The 18,474-nt window shown below is 48.1% G+C and overlaps 1 long non-coding RNA gene across 2 annotated transcripts in view; it reads left to right on the forward strand.

Moving 5' to 3' along the window:
* Positions 1-8,028, forward strand: part of LOC138849947 (uncharacterized) — a 29,801-nt gene extending 21,773 nt beyond the window's left edge. For both annotated transcript variants that reach the window (XR_016218982.1, XR_016218966.1), the window contains exon 4: positions 7,469-8,028. This is a non-coding gene — a long non-coding RNA (uncharacterized LOC138849947). The remainder of the gene's footprint in view (positions 1-7,468) is intronic.
* The last annotated feature ends 10,446 nt before the right edge of the window (positions 8,029-18,474 follow it).

The raw sequence follows: 18,474 nt of genomic DNA on the forward strand, positions 1-18,474 counted from the left end.
CAGTCTGTACCATGGGGCCCTTTGGCAAAGAACTGAGTGGGCTGTAGGCTGAGAGTTCTCCTCAGCTGATAACCAGCAGAGAGGCAGGCCCCCAGTTCTACAGCCTCAAGGAACTGGATTCTACCAGTAACTCATGAGCTGGAAAGAGGGCCTCAAGTCCAAGACATCACCAACACCTTGAAATAGCCTTGCTTGGACCCTGAGCAGAGAATTGAGCCATGTCCTGCCTAGACTTCCAATATAAAGAATCTGAGATAATACAGTGATACTAAAACACTAAGTGGTAACTAGGTATGCACCAACACAACTGAGTTCCTGCCACCAATGTAGGAGACCTGGATTGAGTTCCTCACTCTTGCTGGCTCTGTCCCAGACCCAGTCAATGCAGGGATTTGGAGGGTGGACTGTAAGATAGGAGTATTTCTCTCTCTCTCTCTCTCTCTCTCTCTCTCTCTCTCTGTGTGTGTGTATGTGTCTGTCTCTCTCAAATACATTTTATTAAAAGATTTATTTATTTAAGTCAGAGTTACACAGAGAGAGAAGATGCAGAGAGAGAGAGAGAGAGAGAGAGAGAGAGGTCTTCCATCTGCTGGTTCACTCCCCAATTGGCCGCAATGGCCAGAGCTGTGCTGATCAGGAGCCAGGAGCCAGGAGCCTCCTCTGGGTTTCCCAGTGGGTACAGGGGCCCAAGGACTTGGGCCATCCTCCACTGCTTTCCCAGGCCATAGCAGAGACCTGGATCGGAAGTGGATCAGCCGGGTCTCGAACCGGCTCCCATATGGGATGCCTGTGCTTCAGGCCAGGGCATTAACCCACTGCACCACAGCGCCAGCCCCTCAAATACATTTCCTTTTTAAAAGAAAGTTAATACACTCCTTAAGAAAAAGAGTATAAAATGATAAATATCTGGCAACAGCCGGAGTTGCTCCAATCTGAATCCAGGAGCCAAGAGCTTCTTCCCGGTCTCCCACGCAGGTGCAGGGGCCCTAGGACTTGGGCCATCTCCCACTGCTTTCCCAGACCACAGCAGAGAGCTGGATTGGAAGTGAAGCAGCTGGGACTCGAAGCCCCCATTCGGTCCCAGAAACTTTTGGGCACCGGGAAGCCCCGGAGATCAAAGCCAGATGACCTCTGAGGGCACTTCCTGCCCCCGCATTCTCTGACGCTTCTGGCCTACCGGGTTCCCTGCTCGCCGCCCTACAGCAGGCAGCCAGGTTGGTGGCTGATACGACCACTTCTCCACGTCAGCGGTGCAAGGGCTCCTCCTGCGTGGACTTCTGAGAGCAGTGTAGCTGCGTCTGCGACTGTCCATCGACCCGGTGTGTCTGGCCTGGAAGCACTGCCCAGCCAATGACAACGGAAAAGTTTATTTGTAGACGCCAGGAAGTCCCCTCGAGTCCTCTCCCTCCACCTCTGGGACAGGAAGCCCCAGGAGGAAAAAACAGAAGACGAAGCGCTGGCTGACTGCCCAGCCTCCCGGTGGGCCGCGCCATCTGGTTCGAAGGATCCCATCTGCGCCACGGACCGTGACCTCCCTCCGCGGCTCCTTCCTTGTCATTGAAGCCCAGGCCTTCAGTCCCTTTCCTGGAGAGCCAGAAGGGCTGAGGTGACGTAAAAGAGGTAGAAGAAAAGAAGGCAGACTCCCTGGGAAAGGATGCAAGAGGTCCTTACCCTCAGCGAAGCCCCTGTGTCGGGGAGGGAGGAAGGCTGAATCCGCAGAGCAGGAAAATATTTTCAGCGGTTAAGGAAGCAAGTGACTCACCTGCTCTGACCTTCGTCTACCCATGCCTGTGCCCAGAGTGGCTTCAGAGAGAGTGGGGATGGAAGAGATTGGTCAGCCCTGGTTTTTGTTTCTTGGGTCTATTTGGGGCTATCTCCTCCCCTACCATATCCTGATCTGCTTGGAAGAAACAGTCACCAAAACTCATGCTGCATGGCTGCGTGGAAATTGAAAATGCGAGGAGGTGCCTCAGCTATCCCAGCAGCCTTCCCGCTGGGCTCTGTCCCAGGAATCGTTCCCTCCAAGCCTCACAGAGGCAAGGATGCATTTTCAGAATTAAGCTTTTCCATTGAAGTATAGCATTCACTGAGAAGTGCACAAACACAACTGCAGAGCTCGGAGAATTCTCAGGGGATGCACATTCCTCGCGACCTCTTTTGCGGGAAGGAGCCGAACGCTGTGCCTCGTTCCAGTCCCTTCTCCCTGCAACAGCGACCACTATCCTGACTTCCAGTATCATGAAGGCAGCTTGCCTGGTTTAAAACTTTTTATAGATGATGTCATTAGGTGTGCGTTCTTTTGTGTCTGACTTCTTTCAGTCACCTTGGATCTGTGGCATCCTCCTTAGTTGTTACATTCTTGTTGTATAACATTCCAGTGACTGGATGTGCCGTAACATCTTCACCCTATCAACCACTGATGGAGATTTGGGTTGTTTCCAGTTTGGGGCTATCATGTGTCCAGACGGGGTTGGGCTGGAATCACAGGGCTAAACAGCAGGGTCTGCATCGTCTCCATCCTCCATTCCTCCTTGGCTGATCTGGGTTCAAAGTTTGACTCCGTCACTTACTGAATGTGAGTTGGGGTGTGTTGTGTACTCTCTAGGCCTCAGTTTCCTCATTCGTGAAATGGGTGTGATGCCCAAACCTATGCCTGTCTCTGAGGGGATTGCCAAGATGGGAGACTTTCCATGTTAAAACCAAGGGAGTCTCAGGGAAGCCAGGAAGGTCAGTCATAGTAGGCTATTAGGAGAATAACATTGTTCCAGCATCTGTCATGGTACCTGTCACATAGTAACTGCTTCAGAAAGAATCACTGGGGCTGGCATTGTGGCACAGTGAGTTGGCCTGCCGCCTGTGTTGCTGGCATCCCATGTGAGTGCCAATTCAAGTCCTGGCTGCTCCACTTCCAATCCAGCTCCCAACTAATGTGCCTTGGAAGGCAGCTGAAATAGCCCAAGTACTTGGGCCCCTTCCACCCATGTGGGAGACCCAGATGGAGTTCTAGATTGCTGATTTCAGCCTGGGCCAGCCCTGGCTGTTGTGGCCATTTGGGGAGCAAACCAGCAGATGGAAGATATGTGTCTCTCTCTCCCCCTCCCTATCTCTCTGTCTCTGTCTCTCACTCTCTCTCTCTCTCTGCAACTCTGCCTTTCAAATACATAAATAAATCTTTAACAAAACAAAAAGAATTGTTAATTATCCTTTCTCTTTACCTCAAATGTTTAAAGAGTACCTTCCACCTGCCATTTTTACATTAGGTACTATTGAGATAAATTACATTTGAAGAACTCACTTATACTTTACAAAACATTTTCATGTCCACAGTCTCATTTGATTTTCACAATAGACCCAAGAAGGAGGTGAAACTCTTAATATTCCCATTTGACAGATGAGATACTGGAGCTCATAAGGATGAATGACTTTCTCAAAGTCCCTTGGCAAATTGCTTGCTGTGGGCTGAATGTTTATGTCTCTCCCAGCATGTGGATGCTAAGGTCCTCCTCTCCAATGGGATGGTATTTGGAGGAAGGGCTTAGGGAGGTAATTAGGCTTAGATGATGTCATGAAGTGGAGCCCCCATAAAGGGATTTGTGCCCATATAAGATAAGGAAGAGGCCGATGCTGCGGCATAGTAGGCTAAGCCTCTACTTGTAGCACTGGCGTCCCATATCGGCATGAGTTTGTGTCTTGGCTGCTTCTCTTCCAATCCAGCTCTCTGCTTATGGCCTGGGAAAATTAGTGGAAGATGGACCAAGTCCTTGGGCCCCTGCACCCATGTGGGAGACCCAAAAGAAGCTCCTGGCTTCAGATCAGCCCAGTTCCAGCCATTGCAGCCATTTGGGGAGTGAACCAGCAGATGGAAGATCTCTCTCTCTGTCTCTGTCTCTGTCTCTCTCTTTCTCTGTAACTCTGCCTCTCAAATAAATAAATAATAAATAATAAATAGAATCTTAAAAAAAATAAAAGTAAGAGGGGCTGGCATTGTGGCACAGTGAACTAAGCCACTTCCTGTGATGGCAGCATCTCATAGTGGAGAAATGATTCATGTCCCAGGTTTTTGCTTCTGATCCAGCTCCTTGCTAATGTGCCTGGGAAAGCAGCAGAGGATGTCTAAGTCTGTGGGCCCCTGCACACATGAGGCAGACTTAGATGGAGTCCTAGGTTCCTGGCCTTGGCTGGAACCAGCTCCTGCTGCTATTGTTACTTGGAGAGTGAGCCAATGGATGAAGAATCTCTCCCTCTCTCTCTCTCACTCTCTTGCTCTATCTCCCCCCCCCTCACTCTCTCTCTCCCTCTCCCTCTCTATCACTCTGCCTTTCAAATAAATAAATAGTTAAAAAAGGGAAGAAACCAGAGCTCCGCTCTCTCTTTCATATGAGGATACTGTATGAAAGTGGCCATCACCAGACACCGCACTTGCTAGCACCTTGATCTTGGACCTGCCAGCCTCTGAAATTGTGAGATATACATATTTGTTGTTTAAGACACTGAGCCTGTGGTGTTTTGTTATAGCAATCAAGCTCAGACATAGATGAAGGACTAAAAACACTCAGTGCCTTGGTTTCAGAGTTTAAGAACTTTCAAATTGATACTGACCCAAAGTTTTTGATTCACTTGTAATATAAATTGACAAGCAGTCAAGGTTTAAGCCAGATGAGGTTTGTTAGAGGGCTAACACTTGAGCACAAGGGAGACTGCATGGCAGAGAGAGGTTCTACCAACTGGCTCTCCATCAGGAACTGAACAGAGCTTTGTATTGGGGAGATGTGGCCACACCTTCTTGGTCCCTGGCTTGTCTCTCAGCACAGGACACTTTATTTTGCACCTGGCTGAGTGTTGTGTACAGGTGTGGTTACTTCTTTTGAACACAAGCTCAAAATGGCAGTATTGCTCACTACTGCCTCCCCAGGAAGGTCAGGTATGGGGCGTACTGGGCCATTCTGGCTGTGCGCATGGGTTGGGGAAGTCACAACAATGCAGGAGAAATCTATGATTAGAGTCTGGACTGTCCTCACTCTTGGTTGGTATAGAGCTGGTGGAGGGACCTGTGGTTGGAGATGGATACGTGATCAGATTGGGAGGGACTTATTTTGTGTGTCCTGTTTCTAATCTGTCTCAAAATCATATCACACCCTCTCTTTGATCACCTTTCTCCATCTTAGTCCACCCAGGCTGATGGTAGCTCATGATGCTTCTCAACTTTATCAGACAATATTTCTTCCAGCAAGCACCAGAAACAGATTCTAGGTCATTTAAGTAGACAAAAGAATTCTTTTAAAGATTTATTTATTTGAAAGTCAGAGTTACACAGAGAGAGAAGGAGAGGCAGAGAGAGAAAGGTCTTCCATCCACTGGTTCACTCCCCAATTGGCTACAATGGCCAGAGCTGTGCTGATCCAAAGCCAGGGGCCAGGTGTAGGAGCCCAAAGTCTTGGGCCAGTGTGTACTGCTTTCCCAGGCCATAACAGAGAGCTGGATTGGAAGTGGAGCAGCCAGGACTTGAACCGGCACTCATGTGGGATGCTGGCACTGAAGGTGGCGGCTTCACCCACTATGCCACAGCGCTGGCCCCTAGAATTATTAAAGGGATATTAGGGCTGGCACCGCACTCAATAGGCTAATCCTCCGCCTTGCGGCGCCAGCACACCAGGTTCTAGTCCCTGTCGGGGCACTGGATTCTGTCCCGGTTGCCCCTCTTCCAGGCCAGCTTTCTGCTATGGCCCAGTGGAGGATGGCCCAAGTGCTTGGGCCCTGCACCCCATGGGAGACCAGGATAAGCACCTGGCTCCTGGCTTCGGATCAGCGCGGTGCGCCGGCCGCAGCAGCCATTGGAGAGTGAACCAACAGCAAAGGAAGACCTTTCTCTCTGTCTCTCTCTATCACTATCCACTCTGCCTGTAAAAAAAAAAAAAAAAAAAAAAAAAAGGATATTAGGTAAGTCACAGATCTTCTGGAGAGCCCAAGAACCAGACTTGGACCTTTCATCACAAAGTCAACTCCCAAATTCACCACGTAGAGCTGGCCCAATGAACATATGGCAACCATTGCTCTGGTGAGAATGTCCCACTGTACACACTGTCAACATCACCAGTGCCAGACCTGCCTCTGCTGCTAGCCTTGGCTCCCAGTGACCCCGCATGCCCTGCTTCTTTGCCTCACTCACTTCCAATTCAAAAGCTACCTATGGCAAGTGTGTTTGATTTGCAGAGCTTGGCTCCTGTGCCATGCCTTAGACGCAGGGGACACTGGGAAAGGGAGTCTGGCATTTTCAATTGTCATGGAAGCCAGCCGCTCTGCCTTTCACATCAGATAGAGACCTCCCTAGATGTGAAAAAGAAATCCTAAAGCTCATCAACTCAAACAACCACAACCATTCGCTGTCCCATCCCTTCCACTCTCCAAGGCTCCAATCACAAAGAAGTGCCAAAGAGAGGGAGAGGTTGATTACCCTCATCCGATCAGTATACATGACCTATGTGTATTGCAATGTCACAATGAGCTGGTGCTGCGGCTCACTAGGCTAATCTTCTGCCTGTGGCGCTGGCACCCTGGGTTCTAGTCCCAGCTGGGACAGCGGATTCTGTCCCAGTTGCTCCTCTTCCAGTCCAGCTCTCTGCTGTGGCCCAGGAGTGCAGTGGAGGATGGCCCAGGTCCTTGGGCCCTGCACCCGCATGGGAGACCAGGAGAAGCACCTGGCTTCTGGCTTCGGATTGGCACAGCGCACCGGCTGTAGCGGCCACTTAGGGGGTGAACCAACGGCAAAAGGAAGACCTTTCTCTCTGTCTCTCTCACTGTCTAACTCTGCCTGTCAAAAAAAGTCACAATGTAATTAACAAATATGTATGATTGTTCATCAAAAAAATTATTTTTAAGATTTATTTTGTGTATTTGAACAGCAGAGTTACAGAGAGAGGTAGAGACAGAGATACAGGTCTTACATATGCTGGTTCACTCCCCAGATGGCTGCAACAGCTGGAGCTGCGCCGATCTGAAGCCAGGAGCCAGGAGAGTCTTCCAGGTCTCCCATACGGGTGCAGGAGCCCAAGGACTTGGGCCATCTTCTACTGCTTTCCCAGGCCATAGCAGAGAGCTGGATCAGAAGAGGAGCTTCCAGGACTAGAACTGGCACCCATATAGGATGCCAGCACTTCAGGCCAGGGCTTTAACCCTAGTTCAAAAGCCACTATTTCAGATTAGCCTGCTTCTCACTTATCCATTCACATAGGCCTGCAATTACCATCAGCATTAGTAAGTACCCAAAAGCTCTTTACCAGGCCCTGTAGTAGGTCCCATGGAATCAGAAACAAATGAAGCATGAAAGGTACTCACTGAAAGAGTACAATGGTGGTTCAAAAAATGCATTGATGGGGGCTGAGCTGTGCATAGTAGGCTAAGCCTGCACCTGCAGCACTGGTATCCCATATGGGTGCAGGTTCATGTCCTTGCTGCCCCTCTTCTGATCCAGCTCTCTGCTATGACCTGGGAAAGCAGCAGTGCTTGGGCCCCTGCACCCACGTGGAAGACCTGGAAGAAGCTCCTGGCTCCTGGCTTCAGACTGACCCAGCTCCGATCATTGCAGCCATTTGGGGAGTGAACCAGCAGAAGGAAGACCTTTCTGTCTCTCCCTCTCTCTGTCTGTAGCTCTCAAACAAAAAATAAATAAAACCTTTAAAAAAAACACACGCACACACACAAGAAAAGACGGACTGATGAATTCCCCGTGGGATATGGGTTAGGAAGCCTTTACAGAGGAGATGACTTTGAGGAGCGTCTTCAAAGGTGAGTTGGTGCCTCACTAAGCAGACGGGAGGAATTAAGGGCATGGAGCAGCCAAGTGTATTGGGGACAGCTATGGGTGACACTCTATCAGAGAAAATTGAGGTGTGAAACGGAGCGCAGCAAGAGAGAGGCTGGAGGGGGCAGATCATGAAGGGTCCGAGAACTCACAGCAGAGGGTTAGGACTGCCCACTTTCCGGTGGAGAACTGTCGGAGGGCTGTCTCGGAAACAGCGTTTTGATGCTGGGTAGAGGATGAACTGGAGGAGGGACTGGGCACAGAGGTCAGTGAGTGGGCTGCCGCCATAGGCAAGACTGTAGATGGCAGAGGCGGCGTGATGAGGGCGTTGGCCATGGCGATGGAGAGGGACAGGTACAGATTGAGACACCATGGAGGGTAAGGAATATCTGTGGGCCTCACTACCCAGACTTGCCTAAGTGACAGCAGGAGCCTGGCGACATTGTGTCAACTCACCCACCCATCTGCCCACTCACTCACTTATGCCTCACCATTTACTGAAGTGATGAGGGCCAGGGATACAGCAGTGGTTCCCACTTGCGAGGGGCTCTGCCTAAAGGAGGAGGCAGGCTTCTGAACAGTTATACAGAGTGTGACATCCGCGGGGAGACTGCTGGAGGCCAGATGCTGGGGAGAATTGGAATTGGAGAGTTCAAGGAAACACTTCACAGAAATGAAACTTGAGACCTTAGATTAAGAGGCATTGGCCAGGGGCCAGCGTCGTGGAGTAGGTGGTGCCTGTACACACCCAGGCTGCTCCACTTCTGATTCAGCTCCCTGCCATTGGCCTGAGAAAAGCAGCGCAAGATGGCCCAAGTGTTTGTGCCTCTGGGAGACCCTAATGAAGCTCCTGGCTCCTGGCTTCAGCTGGCCCAGTCCTGGCCCTTGGGGCCATCTGGGGAGTGAACCAGCAGGTGGGAAATCTCTCTCTCTCTCTCTCTCTCTGCAACTCTAACTTTCAAATAAATAAATAAATCTTAAAAGAAAAAAAGAGGTGCTGGCCAGATGAATACTCTGGGAAGGCAGGCACTGCGGGCGGAGAGGAGTGCCTGCCTTGCAGACCTTCCACGGGAAGACTGCAGCGGGTCCAGGTCCCCAGATGCTGCTCTGTGAAGTCCGTCACTCAGTTTGCGCTGAGACCACATCTCACATGGGCAGCTTCCAGCCAAGGCTGATACAAAATCAGGTGCATTCTCAAAAGACCCAAGCCTCCTCTCACAGCCAACTTCCTTATCTTCATGACAACCAACTTAGCTTAGACCACAGGGCGGTCTGGGGACATTTCCCCTCCACCTCCCTTCCCTTGCTGTCAGATTTGCACGGCAGACTCATGGTTCAAGTCAACTCCTGTGTTAGTCCATTTTGTGCTGCTGTAACAGAATACCCAAGACGGGGTGGTTTATAATAGACAAATGTTTACTGGCTCAAGGTTCTGGAGGTTGGGAAGTGGAAGATCAAGGGGCTGGCATCTGATGATGACCTTCTTTGTTAAAAACATTTTTGGGGCCAGCCATTTGGGGAGTGAACCAGCGAATGGAAGATCTCTCTCTCTCTCTCTCTCTCTAGCTTTCTTGCTCTTGCTCTGCCTCTCTGTAACTCTGCCTTTCAAATAAATAGATAAATATTTTTAAAAAACCTCTCTACTCTGGATTTTCATATAAATGGAATCATATATTATGTGATCACTTGTGACTGGCTTGTTTCATTAAGTGTGTATTCAAGGTCAAAGCTGTAGCATGTGTCAGTGCTGAATAGTAAGCCACTGTGTGCCGTATTTAGTTTATTCATTTACTGAATGATGGGCAGGCTCCATTGAAGAAGCAGAAGATACAGAGCCAAGACTGTGATTTCTGCTCCGGGCTTTGCGACTTTCTAGCTTTGTGATGCCGGGTGGTTTACTGCACATCTCTGAGATTCAGTCATCTCATTCTAAAGAAGAGGCTGTGAGCAGAGGGGCTGGGTTAGAGGAGCCATGGAAAATGCAGTCTTTGGTGGTGTTATTGTTTCACTCTAGCAATTACATTGTATTTATTCACTTAGGATTCATTTCCCTCTTCATCACAATTTATAGGAGAAACATTCATTTGTTATTTCAAAGGAGAAATTCTGTTGAAATTCTGGTCTTTTTTATCCAAGTTGTTGCTTTTTCATCTCACATCTTTTCCATGTTTTTCTCATAGTTTGTGTGCTTTGTTTTCATGGTGGCATCTTACATTGTGTCCTTGCAACACGGACACGATGCAAATGCTTCATTCTCCAAGATTTTTTTTTGGAAACTTGTGATCCTCTCAATCTAAGCCATTTTTTCTTTCTTTAGTTGAAGATGTGGTTAAGAAATATTTCACTAATAAGAGAAGTATTTAGGAGAAATAATAGTGCAAGCACCCAGGGCAGTAGCAAAAGAACTTGATCTAAGTGTCGGGGAGAAAAGGGTTAAGATTTGGGCAGTACTTAAGGTTTGGGTGGCCCTATGGCATAGCAGATAAAAGCCGTCACCTGCAGTGCTGGCATCCCATTTGGGCACTGTAGGCAGCAGCTTTACCTGCTATGTCACAGTGCTGGCCCCCAAAGATTTTGTATTTGTATACAAAGTATACAAAGCAAAAGCAAAAATAGACAAATGGGATTAAATCAAACTAAAAATCTTCTGCAAAGCTAACAATCAACTGTATGAAGAGACCATCTACAGAATGAGAGAAAATCTTTGGAAACCATGCATCTGATAAGGAGTTAATATCCAGAACATATAAGAAACTTAAATCAATAGCAAAAAAAAAAAATCTGATTTAAAAATGGACAATAGGCTCAAACAGACATGTCCCAAAAGAAGACACACAAATGTCCAATAGGTACATGAAAACATCTCTAGTCATCAGGGAATTGCAAACCCAAGCCATAGTGAGATTATCACTTATCTCCAGTAAGAATGGGTGTTACCAAACAGACAAAAGACAAGAAGTACTGGCAAGGCCACAGGTTAAAAAGGAAACACTTCTGGTGGGAAGGCAAGTTAGTGCAGCTGTTATAGAAAACCATACAGAGAGGCCTTAGAAGATGAAAAATGGAAGTAATGTTATGATCCAGCAACCCCACGATTGCGTGCATCTCCAAAGGATATGAAATCACTAAGTTGAAGAGACATCTGCATGTCCATGTTCACTGCAGCAATATTCAAAATAGCCGATTCAATCCCATCAAGGTGGCATGTACCAATGCCATCTCACTAGTCCAAGTGATCAATTTCTGTTCACAATTGATCAGAACGATAGGACTAAGAGTCAAAGGGATCACATAAACAAGACTAGTGTCTGAAAAGACTAACCAATAGAATAAAAAAGGGAGAGAACGATCCAGCAGGGTGTTGCTCCCCCTCTTCGTGGAGGAACGACACAGGACCCTGCGCTGTTCTTTCGTCTGCTCGGCCCTCCCCGGGTTTGCTGCTGGTTCTTCCCGGGTTGGCTACTGTCCCTTCCACCTCCGTGGAAGGGCAGTTCCCCCTGGGATGTTCCCCTTAGATGTTCCTGGTGCATGCCGTCTCTCTCCTCCTTTATAGTCCTCCTCCGCCAATCCCATCTCGGCTGCCCACACGCCGAGTACGCTGCTCTCCTCCAATCAGTAGCAAGTCCTACAGTTTATTGGTTGAACTGGAGGCAGCTGTGCGGAAGCTGTTTACTTCTCTCCCAGCGCCATATTGTGGGAGAGCAGATGCATAGAATAAGTCTTAATTCCAGTAACTCAGTCCAGTCCGGGCTGCTCCCCACACATGGGAAGCAGGATACACAGCAGACTCATAGAATGGTGGATGTCCTAAACAGCACTCTGGCCTCAGAATCAGCCCTTAAGGCATTCGGATCTGGCTCAAAAGCCCATGAGAGTATTTCAGGCATGGAAAGCCAAGACACTCTGGCACAAAAAAACAAAACAAAACAAAACAAAACAAACAAACAAAAAAAACCACCTAAATGAAAGATCTCCGTGAGTGAGATCCCAGTGGAAAGAACAGGTCATAAAAGAAGGAGGTACCTTTCTCTGAAGGGAGGCGAGAACTTCCACTTTGACTATGACCTTGTCTAAATATGATCAGAGTCGGTGAACTCAAAAGGCTTCCATAGCCTTGGCAGCTTATGACAAGAGCCTAGGGTGATTACTGATGCCATAAACAAGAGTGTCAATTTGCTAAGTCAACAACAGGAGTCACTGTGCACTTACTCCTCATGTAGGATCCTTAATGTGCTGTACATTGTGATTTAATGCTATAACTAGTACTCAAACAGTATTTTTCACTTTGTGTTTCTATGTGGGTGCAAACTGTTGAAATCTTTACTTAATATATACTAAACTGATATTCTGTATATAAAGAGAATTGAAAATGAATCTTAATGTGAATGGAAGGGGAGAGGGAGTGGGAAAGAGGGGGGGGATTGCGGGTGGGAGGGAAGTTATGGGGGAGGGAAAGCCATTGTAATCCCTAAGCTGTACTTTGGAAATTTATATTCATTAAATAAAAGTTTAAAAATGTAAAACAAACAAACAAAAAGAAACAAAATAGCTAAGAAATGGAATCAACCTAAGTATCCATCCACTGTAGATGGAAAAAGAAAATGTGTATTTACAGCAGAACACTACTCAACCATTACAAAGGATGTCCTGTCCCTTATAACGTGGATGGAACCAAAGACCATTATGTTAAGTGAAATAAGTCAGGCACAGAAAGATAAACATCAAATGATCTCACTCATACGTACAACTCGCATAAGCTGATCTCATGCAAGTTGCGAGTACAACAGGACTAGCAGAGGCTGAGGAGGGTAGCGGGAGGGGCGGTTTGATCAACAGGAGAACGAAGTTCAGATGTTCTGTAGTGCAGGAGGTGACTACAGGTAGCAATAATGTACTATATATTTCAGAAAAGCCACAAAGAAATGCTGAATGTTTGGGGAAATCAGTTGTGTTTACCTTGATTCAGCATTGCAGAATGTATACATGTATTGGAACATTACATAGTGCATCATAAATATGTAATTTTTATGTGTTAGCTAAAAGGTCATAAATAGGGGTGAGCATTTGGTGTAGCAGCTGAGATTCTGGTTAAGCCACCTACATCCTGTATTGTAGTAACTCCTAACTTCTTCCTGCTGCAGAGCCTGGGAGGCAGGTGGCAATGGCTCAAGTGGCTGGGTCCCTGGTGTCCATCTGGGAGACCTGTACTGGGTTCCTGGCTCCTAGCTTCTGCCCAGCACAACACTGGCTGTTATGGGTAAGTGGGGGAGTGAACCAGCAGAAGGGAGGGGCTTCTTTCTATCTCTCTCTGCCTCTCAAATAATCAAAATGATAATAATCGAGCCAGCACCGCGGCTCAATAGGCTAATTCTCCACCTAGTGGTGCCGGCACACCGGGTTCTAGTCCCGGGCAGGGCGCCGGATTCTGTCCCGGTTGCCCCTCTTCCAGGCCAGCTCTCTGCTGTGGCCAGGGAGTGCAGTGGAGGATGGCCCAAGTGCTTGGGCCCTGCACCCCATGGGAGACCAGGAGAAGCACCTGGCTCCTGCCATCGGATCAGCGCGGTGCGCTGGCCGCGGCAGCCATTGGAGGGTGAACCAACGGCAAAGGAAGACCTTTCTCTCTGTCTCTCTCTCTCACTGTCCACTCTGCCTGTCAAAAAAAATAATAATAACAACAAAATTTCTATGCATAGAGCATTCCCTAATTGTTATCGCCGTCCTATGCTCGTTTTAATTCTGGAATGGGGAAGGATAGTGCCTCCTAGGAGTCGACGGGAGAGGTGAGTCTGCCATCTGCTGCTCGTTGATGGTATATACCTGCCAGGCTTTTGTTAGGGTTCAGTGGCCATCCACAGTAAAGGTTCCCTGCAAAGCCTTGCTGTGGGAACTCTACTCCCAACACACTGTTTCTCCGTTGTAGCGTCTGAGGCGCACGGAGGTCTCACATCCCAACGCCAGCTGCTAGGTAACACCCGTGGACAGAATCTGTCCTTGGCACTCAGGTGTGTGCTGGCTCAGAACCCCACGCGTAGCTGGCGAAGGATGAGGGAGAGGAAAGGGCTGTGTTGGGAGATGCTGGAGGAGGGGGGACAAAGGCTACGGTGATGAAACAGAGAGAGGAGAGGGGATCTGAGCAACAGCACAGAAAGAAAATCAGACTTGGAGACACGTCCTATCCAGAGAATGAAGAGGCGGGACGGCAGTGACTGCCGATGAGTTGCACTTGGTGCTACCAAGTGATCTTATAAAGCTCCAGCTCTATCATTCATTTTGGCATCTTACTGAAATAAGGACAAAAGGCAGTTTTTCACCAGGTGGACACTGAGTGCCCCTCCCCACCCTCAGCTGGCCACCCTGATCGTTCGTTGAGAAGGCCGAATGTGGTCCCAAGTCCAGTCAGCCGTGCTCTGTCTGACCTTGGGGAGTGTCACTAAATACCTGGGGATTTCCCGTTCTCACCTCTGGTTTTCCCGTCTTCAGTGAACAGGGCGCTGAGAACAATGACTCCCTGTCGGAGATAGCTCTGCTGAGCCGTGCTGTGAGCCTTACTGAAACCTCACAACCCCGGGAAATGGGCGCTGCCACCACCCTCAGCATTCTGAGCTCTGAGGAGGCAAGGCTGGAACGCAGACTCAGGCTGCTGGGTTCCGAAGTCTGATTGCTCTGAAGTTCTCTATTAGTTTGTGCTGACAAATGACTTACCCCAGATCGCGGCAGCAAAACAATCACCTTATTTTGTTGACTGTTCCGTAGTACAGTATTTTATAGGGCTCATAATTCTGGCCTTGGCCGGCTTAGCTGATTTATGGTGAATTCCCATGGTCAGCAGGTGAATCAGGTGCTGGTGGGAGGATCCAGCTTGGCCTCACTCATTTTCCATGATTGGCACTTGGTGATGGGTCACCTTGGTTAGCCTCCCAGTGGCCTCTCACCTACGCCGCAGGCTAGTGTATGCTCATTCAGGATGCTACAAGAAGGCAAACCTCCAAGTTCAGGCATGTTTCTACTTATAGCAGCTCACGATGCCTGTCACAAATTATAAGTCAGCATGGAAGGGCACTTTCAAAAGATATAGGTGGGCCGGCACCGCGGCTCAATAGGCTAATCCTCCGACTTGCGGCACCGGCACACGGGGTTCTAGTCCTGGTCGGGGCGCCGGATTCTGTCCCGGTTGCCCCTCTTCCAGGCCAGCTCTCTGCTGTGGCCAGGGAGTGCAGTGGAGGATGGCCCAAGTACTTGGGCCCTGCACCCCATGGGAGACCAGGAGAAGCACCTGGCTCCTGCCTTCGGAGGGTGAACCAACGGCAAAGGAAGACCTTTCTCTGTGTCTCTCTCTCACTGTCCACTCTGCCTGTAAAAAAAAAAAAAAAAAAAAAAAGATATAGGTAGCGCCAGGCATCTGGTGTGGTGGTTAAGCTGCCACTGGATGCATGTACCCAACACAGAGTAGAGGCCTGGCTCCACTCTGGATTCCAGCTTCCTGCTCACGCTCACCCTGGGGGGCACAGGTGAGGCCTACAGTACTTGCATCCCTGACACTCGTGTGGGAGACCTGGATGGAGTGCTGGGGTCCTAGTTTCAGCCTGACCCAGTCCTGGCTGTTGCAGGCATTTGGAGAGTGAACCAGCAGATAGATCTCTTTCTTTCTGTTTTCCTCTTTCTGCCTTTTAAAATGAAAATAAACTTTTTGAAAAGGTGTAGGTAGAGGGAAGGAGATAACCTGTGGCCATTTTTACAATCTTTCATAGCTATTGTACTATAATCTCTTTCCCACAGAGTTGACCAAATGATAAAGGATATGAATGAGCTTTGTAAACGTCTACAGAACACCTTTCAGTTGAGGGGTGTGGTCTAACTATTAACACTGTATTCTACTAGCACCTCAAAGTCAGTATGTCTGATTATTGCCTCCGCTTTACAGAAAAGGAAACCATCACACAGAGTGGTTGAGTGGCTTTCTGCCCGTCAGCCATGCAGCCAGAGTGTGAACAGAGGTCCTGTGTGTGCCATGCTCCAAGCAAGCTGACTCTATTACCGTGTCCTCTCGTCGGTTTTTCCAAGTAGTCTTGGTTTCCCAAGTTAACTAAAATTCCCAGAGGACTTAGAATATATCTTTCAATTCATCTGTGGCCCCTGGGGTGGCTAGCATTGTACTAGCCAAATGACTGAATCACTCATTCATCCATTTATTTTTTCTTTTTTTAAAAATTTATTTCAGAGGCAGAGAGAGAGAGAGAGAGAGAGAGAGAGAGAGATGAACTCTCATTTAATGGTTCATCCCCTGAATGCCTGGGGTAACCAAGGGGCTGAGGCCTGGAGCTGTGAACTTAACCTAGGTCTCCCAAGTGGGTGGCAGGAACCCACTTACTTGAGCCAGAGGGTGCATCAGCAGGAAGCTAGAATGGGGAGCTAGAGCCAGGGATTAAACTGAAGCACATCGACCCTAAATGGGATCTTAATGGGTATGCTGAATGTCCACCTCTTATCTTCTCTTTAAGCAAACACTTACTGAGCCCCAATTGCTACACAGGTTCTAGACACTGGGAATGCGGAAATAAATAGCACATCATCCTTTTCCTTAAGCAGCTCGCGTAGTAAGAGCAACAGTCAAATCAATACCGTCATCTAGTATGATACAGAGAAGCTCAAAGGGCTATGGGGGCAAAGAAAAGGAGCCCTAAACTAGCTTGGGAGAAGGTTCCTGCCTTCTTAAAGACAAGGGACACTGGGAGGATGCTTCTGGAGAGAGCGTAGCAGGTGCAAAGACTCGCATGTGAGAATTCACACCAGACACGTCTTGTGCTGCTGGAACATAGGAGAAATGAGGGCTAAGAGGATGAGGATGTAAAAAGCTTAACCTTGACCTTAACAGCACTGAGATCCAGCTAAGAGAAAAGCAAACATGTTCACACAGAGACTTGCACACAAATTTTCAGCAGCAGTTTTAGTATCAAAACTAGAAACAATCCAAATGCTCCTCATTTGGTAAATAAATAAACAAAATAGGATACACGCATACAATAGAATACTCCGAGACAGTGAAAAGCCATGAACTATTGATGTTTGCACTAACCTGGCAAAGTACCACAGACTAGGTGACTTAAACAAGTAGAATTTCCTACAGTTGTGGAGCCTGGAAGTTCAAGATTAAGGTGTTAGTAGACTTGTTTATTCTGAACCCTCTCTTCTCAGCTTATAGTTGACCCCCTTCTCCCTGCGTGGCTGTACATATCCTGGTCTCCTTTTTAAAAGTTATTTTCATTTTATATGAAAGACAGAGTGACAGACAGATCTTCCATCTACTGGTTCACTTCCCAAATGCTCAATCAGCCAGGGTGTGACTAGGCTGAAGCCAGGAGCCAAGAATTTCTTTTTATTTATGTATTTATTTATTTTTAGTTTATAGCTGCTCTTTTCTTTCTTTCTTTCTTTCTTTCTTTCTTTCTTTCTTCTTCTTCTTCTTTTTTTTTTTTTTTTTTGAAAGGTAGATTTACAGACAGAGAAGAAGAGACTAAGAGAAAGGTCTTCCATCTGCTGGTTCACTCCCCAAATGGCTACAACAGTTGGAGCTGAGCTGATCCAAAGTCAGGAGCCAGGAGCTTCCTCCAGGTCTCCGACGTGGGTGCAGGGGCCCAAGCACTTGGACCATCTTTTACTACTTTCCCAGGCCACAGCAGAGAGCTAGATTGGAAGAGGAGCAGCCGGGACTAGAACTGGCATCCTATGCCACAGCACCACCCCAGGAGCCAAGAATTTCATCCTTGTCTCCCACATTGGTGGCACTGACACAAACACTTGTGTCATCCTCTGCTGCCTTTCCAGGTACATGAGCAGGAAGTTGGATTGGAAGCAGGGCAGCCAGGACTCAAACCTGAACTCCGATATGCAATACCGGCATCACAAGCAGTGGCTTAACCTGCTGTGCCACAATGCTGGTCCACCTATTGACCTCATTTTAACTTAAGTACTTCTTTAAAGTCTAATTTTTTTTTAAGATTTATTTGTTTGAATGAGTTACAGAGAGATGAAGACACACACACATAAACACACACATACACACAGGAAGAGAGAGAGAGAGAGAGTCTTCCATCTGCTGATTCACTTCCCAGATAGCTGCAATGGCTGGAGCTGAGCCAATCCAAACCCAGGAGCCAGGAGTTTCCTCTGTGTCTCCCACGTGGGTGCAGGAGCCCAGCAGAGATCCAGTGAGCTGGATTGGAAGTGGAGCAGCTGGTACTCCATCCAGCACCCATATAGGATGCCGGCTTTAACCCACTGCACCACAGCAATGGCCCCTAAAGTCTATTTCCGAATACAGTCATACTCTGAAGTATTAGAGGTTAAGACTTCAATGAGCAGGCAAGGGTGGAAATCATTCACCCCATAACAGAAGTCATGCACAAAAAACTACATGTTATGTGACTCCATTTTTATGAACTTTCTAGAAAATAATTATAGGGGCCAGCACTGTGGCAAAATGGGTTAAGCTGCCACTTGCAATGCCAGCATCCCATATGAACACTGGTTCAAGTCCTGGCTACACTGCTTCTGATCAAGCTCCAGGGAAGGCAGAAGATGATGGCCCAAGTGCTTGGGCCCCTGCCACCCATGTGAAGGACCCAAAAGGAGTTCAGGACTCTTGGTTTCTGCCTAGCCAAGCCCTGGCTATTGTGGGC

Source organism: Oryctolagus cuniculus, chromosome 1, assembly GCF_051225735.1.
Source record: "Oryctolagus cuniculus isolate XC-2025 breed Fujian yellow rabbit chromosome 1, ASM5122573v1, whole genome shotgun sequence".
Lineage (NCBI taxonomy): Eukaryota > Metazoa > Chordata > Mammalia > Lagomorpha > Leporidae > Oryctolagus > Oryctolagus cuniculus.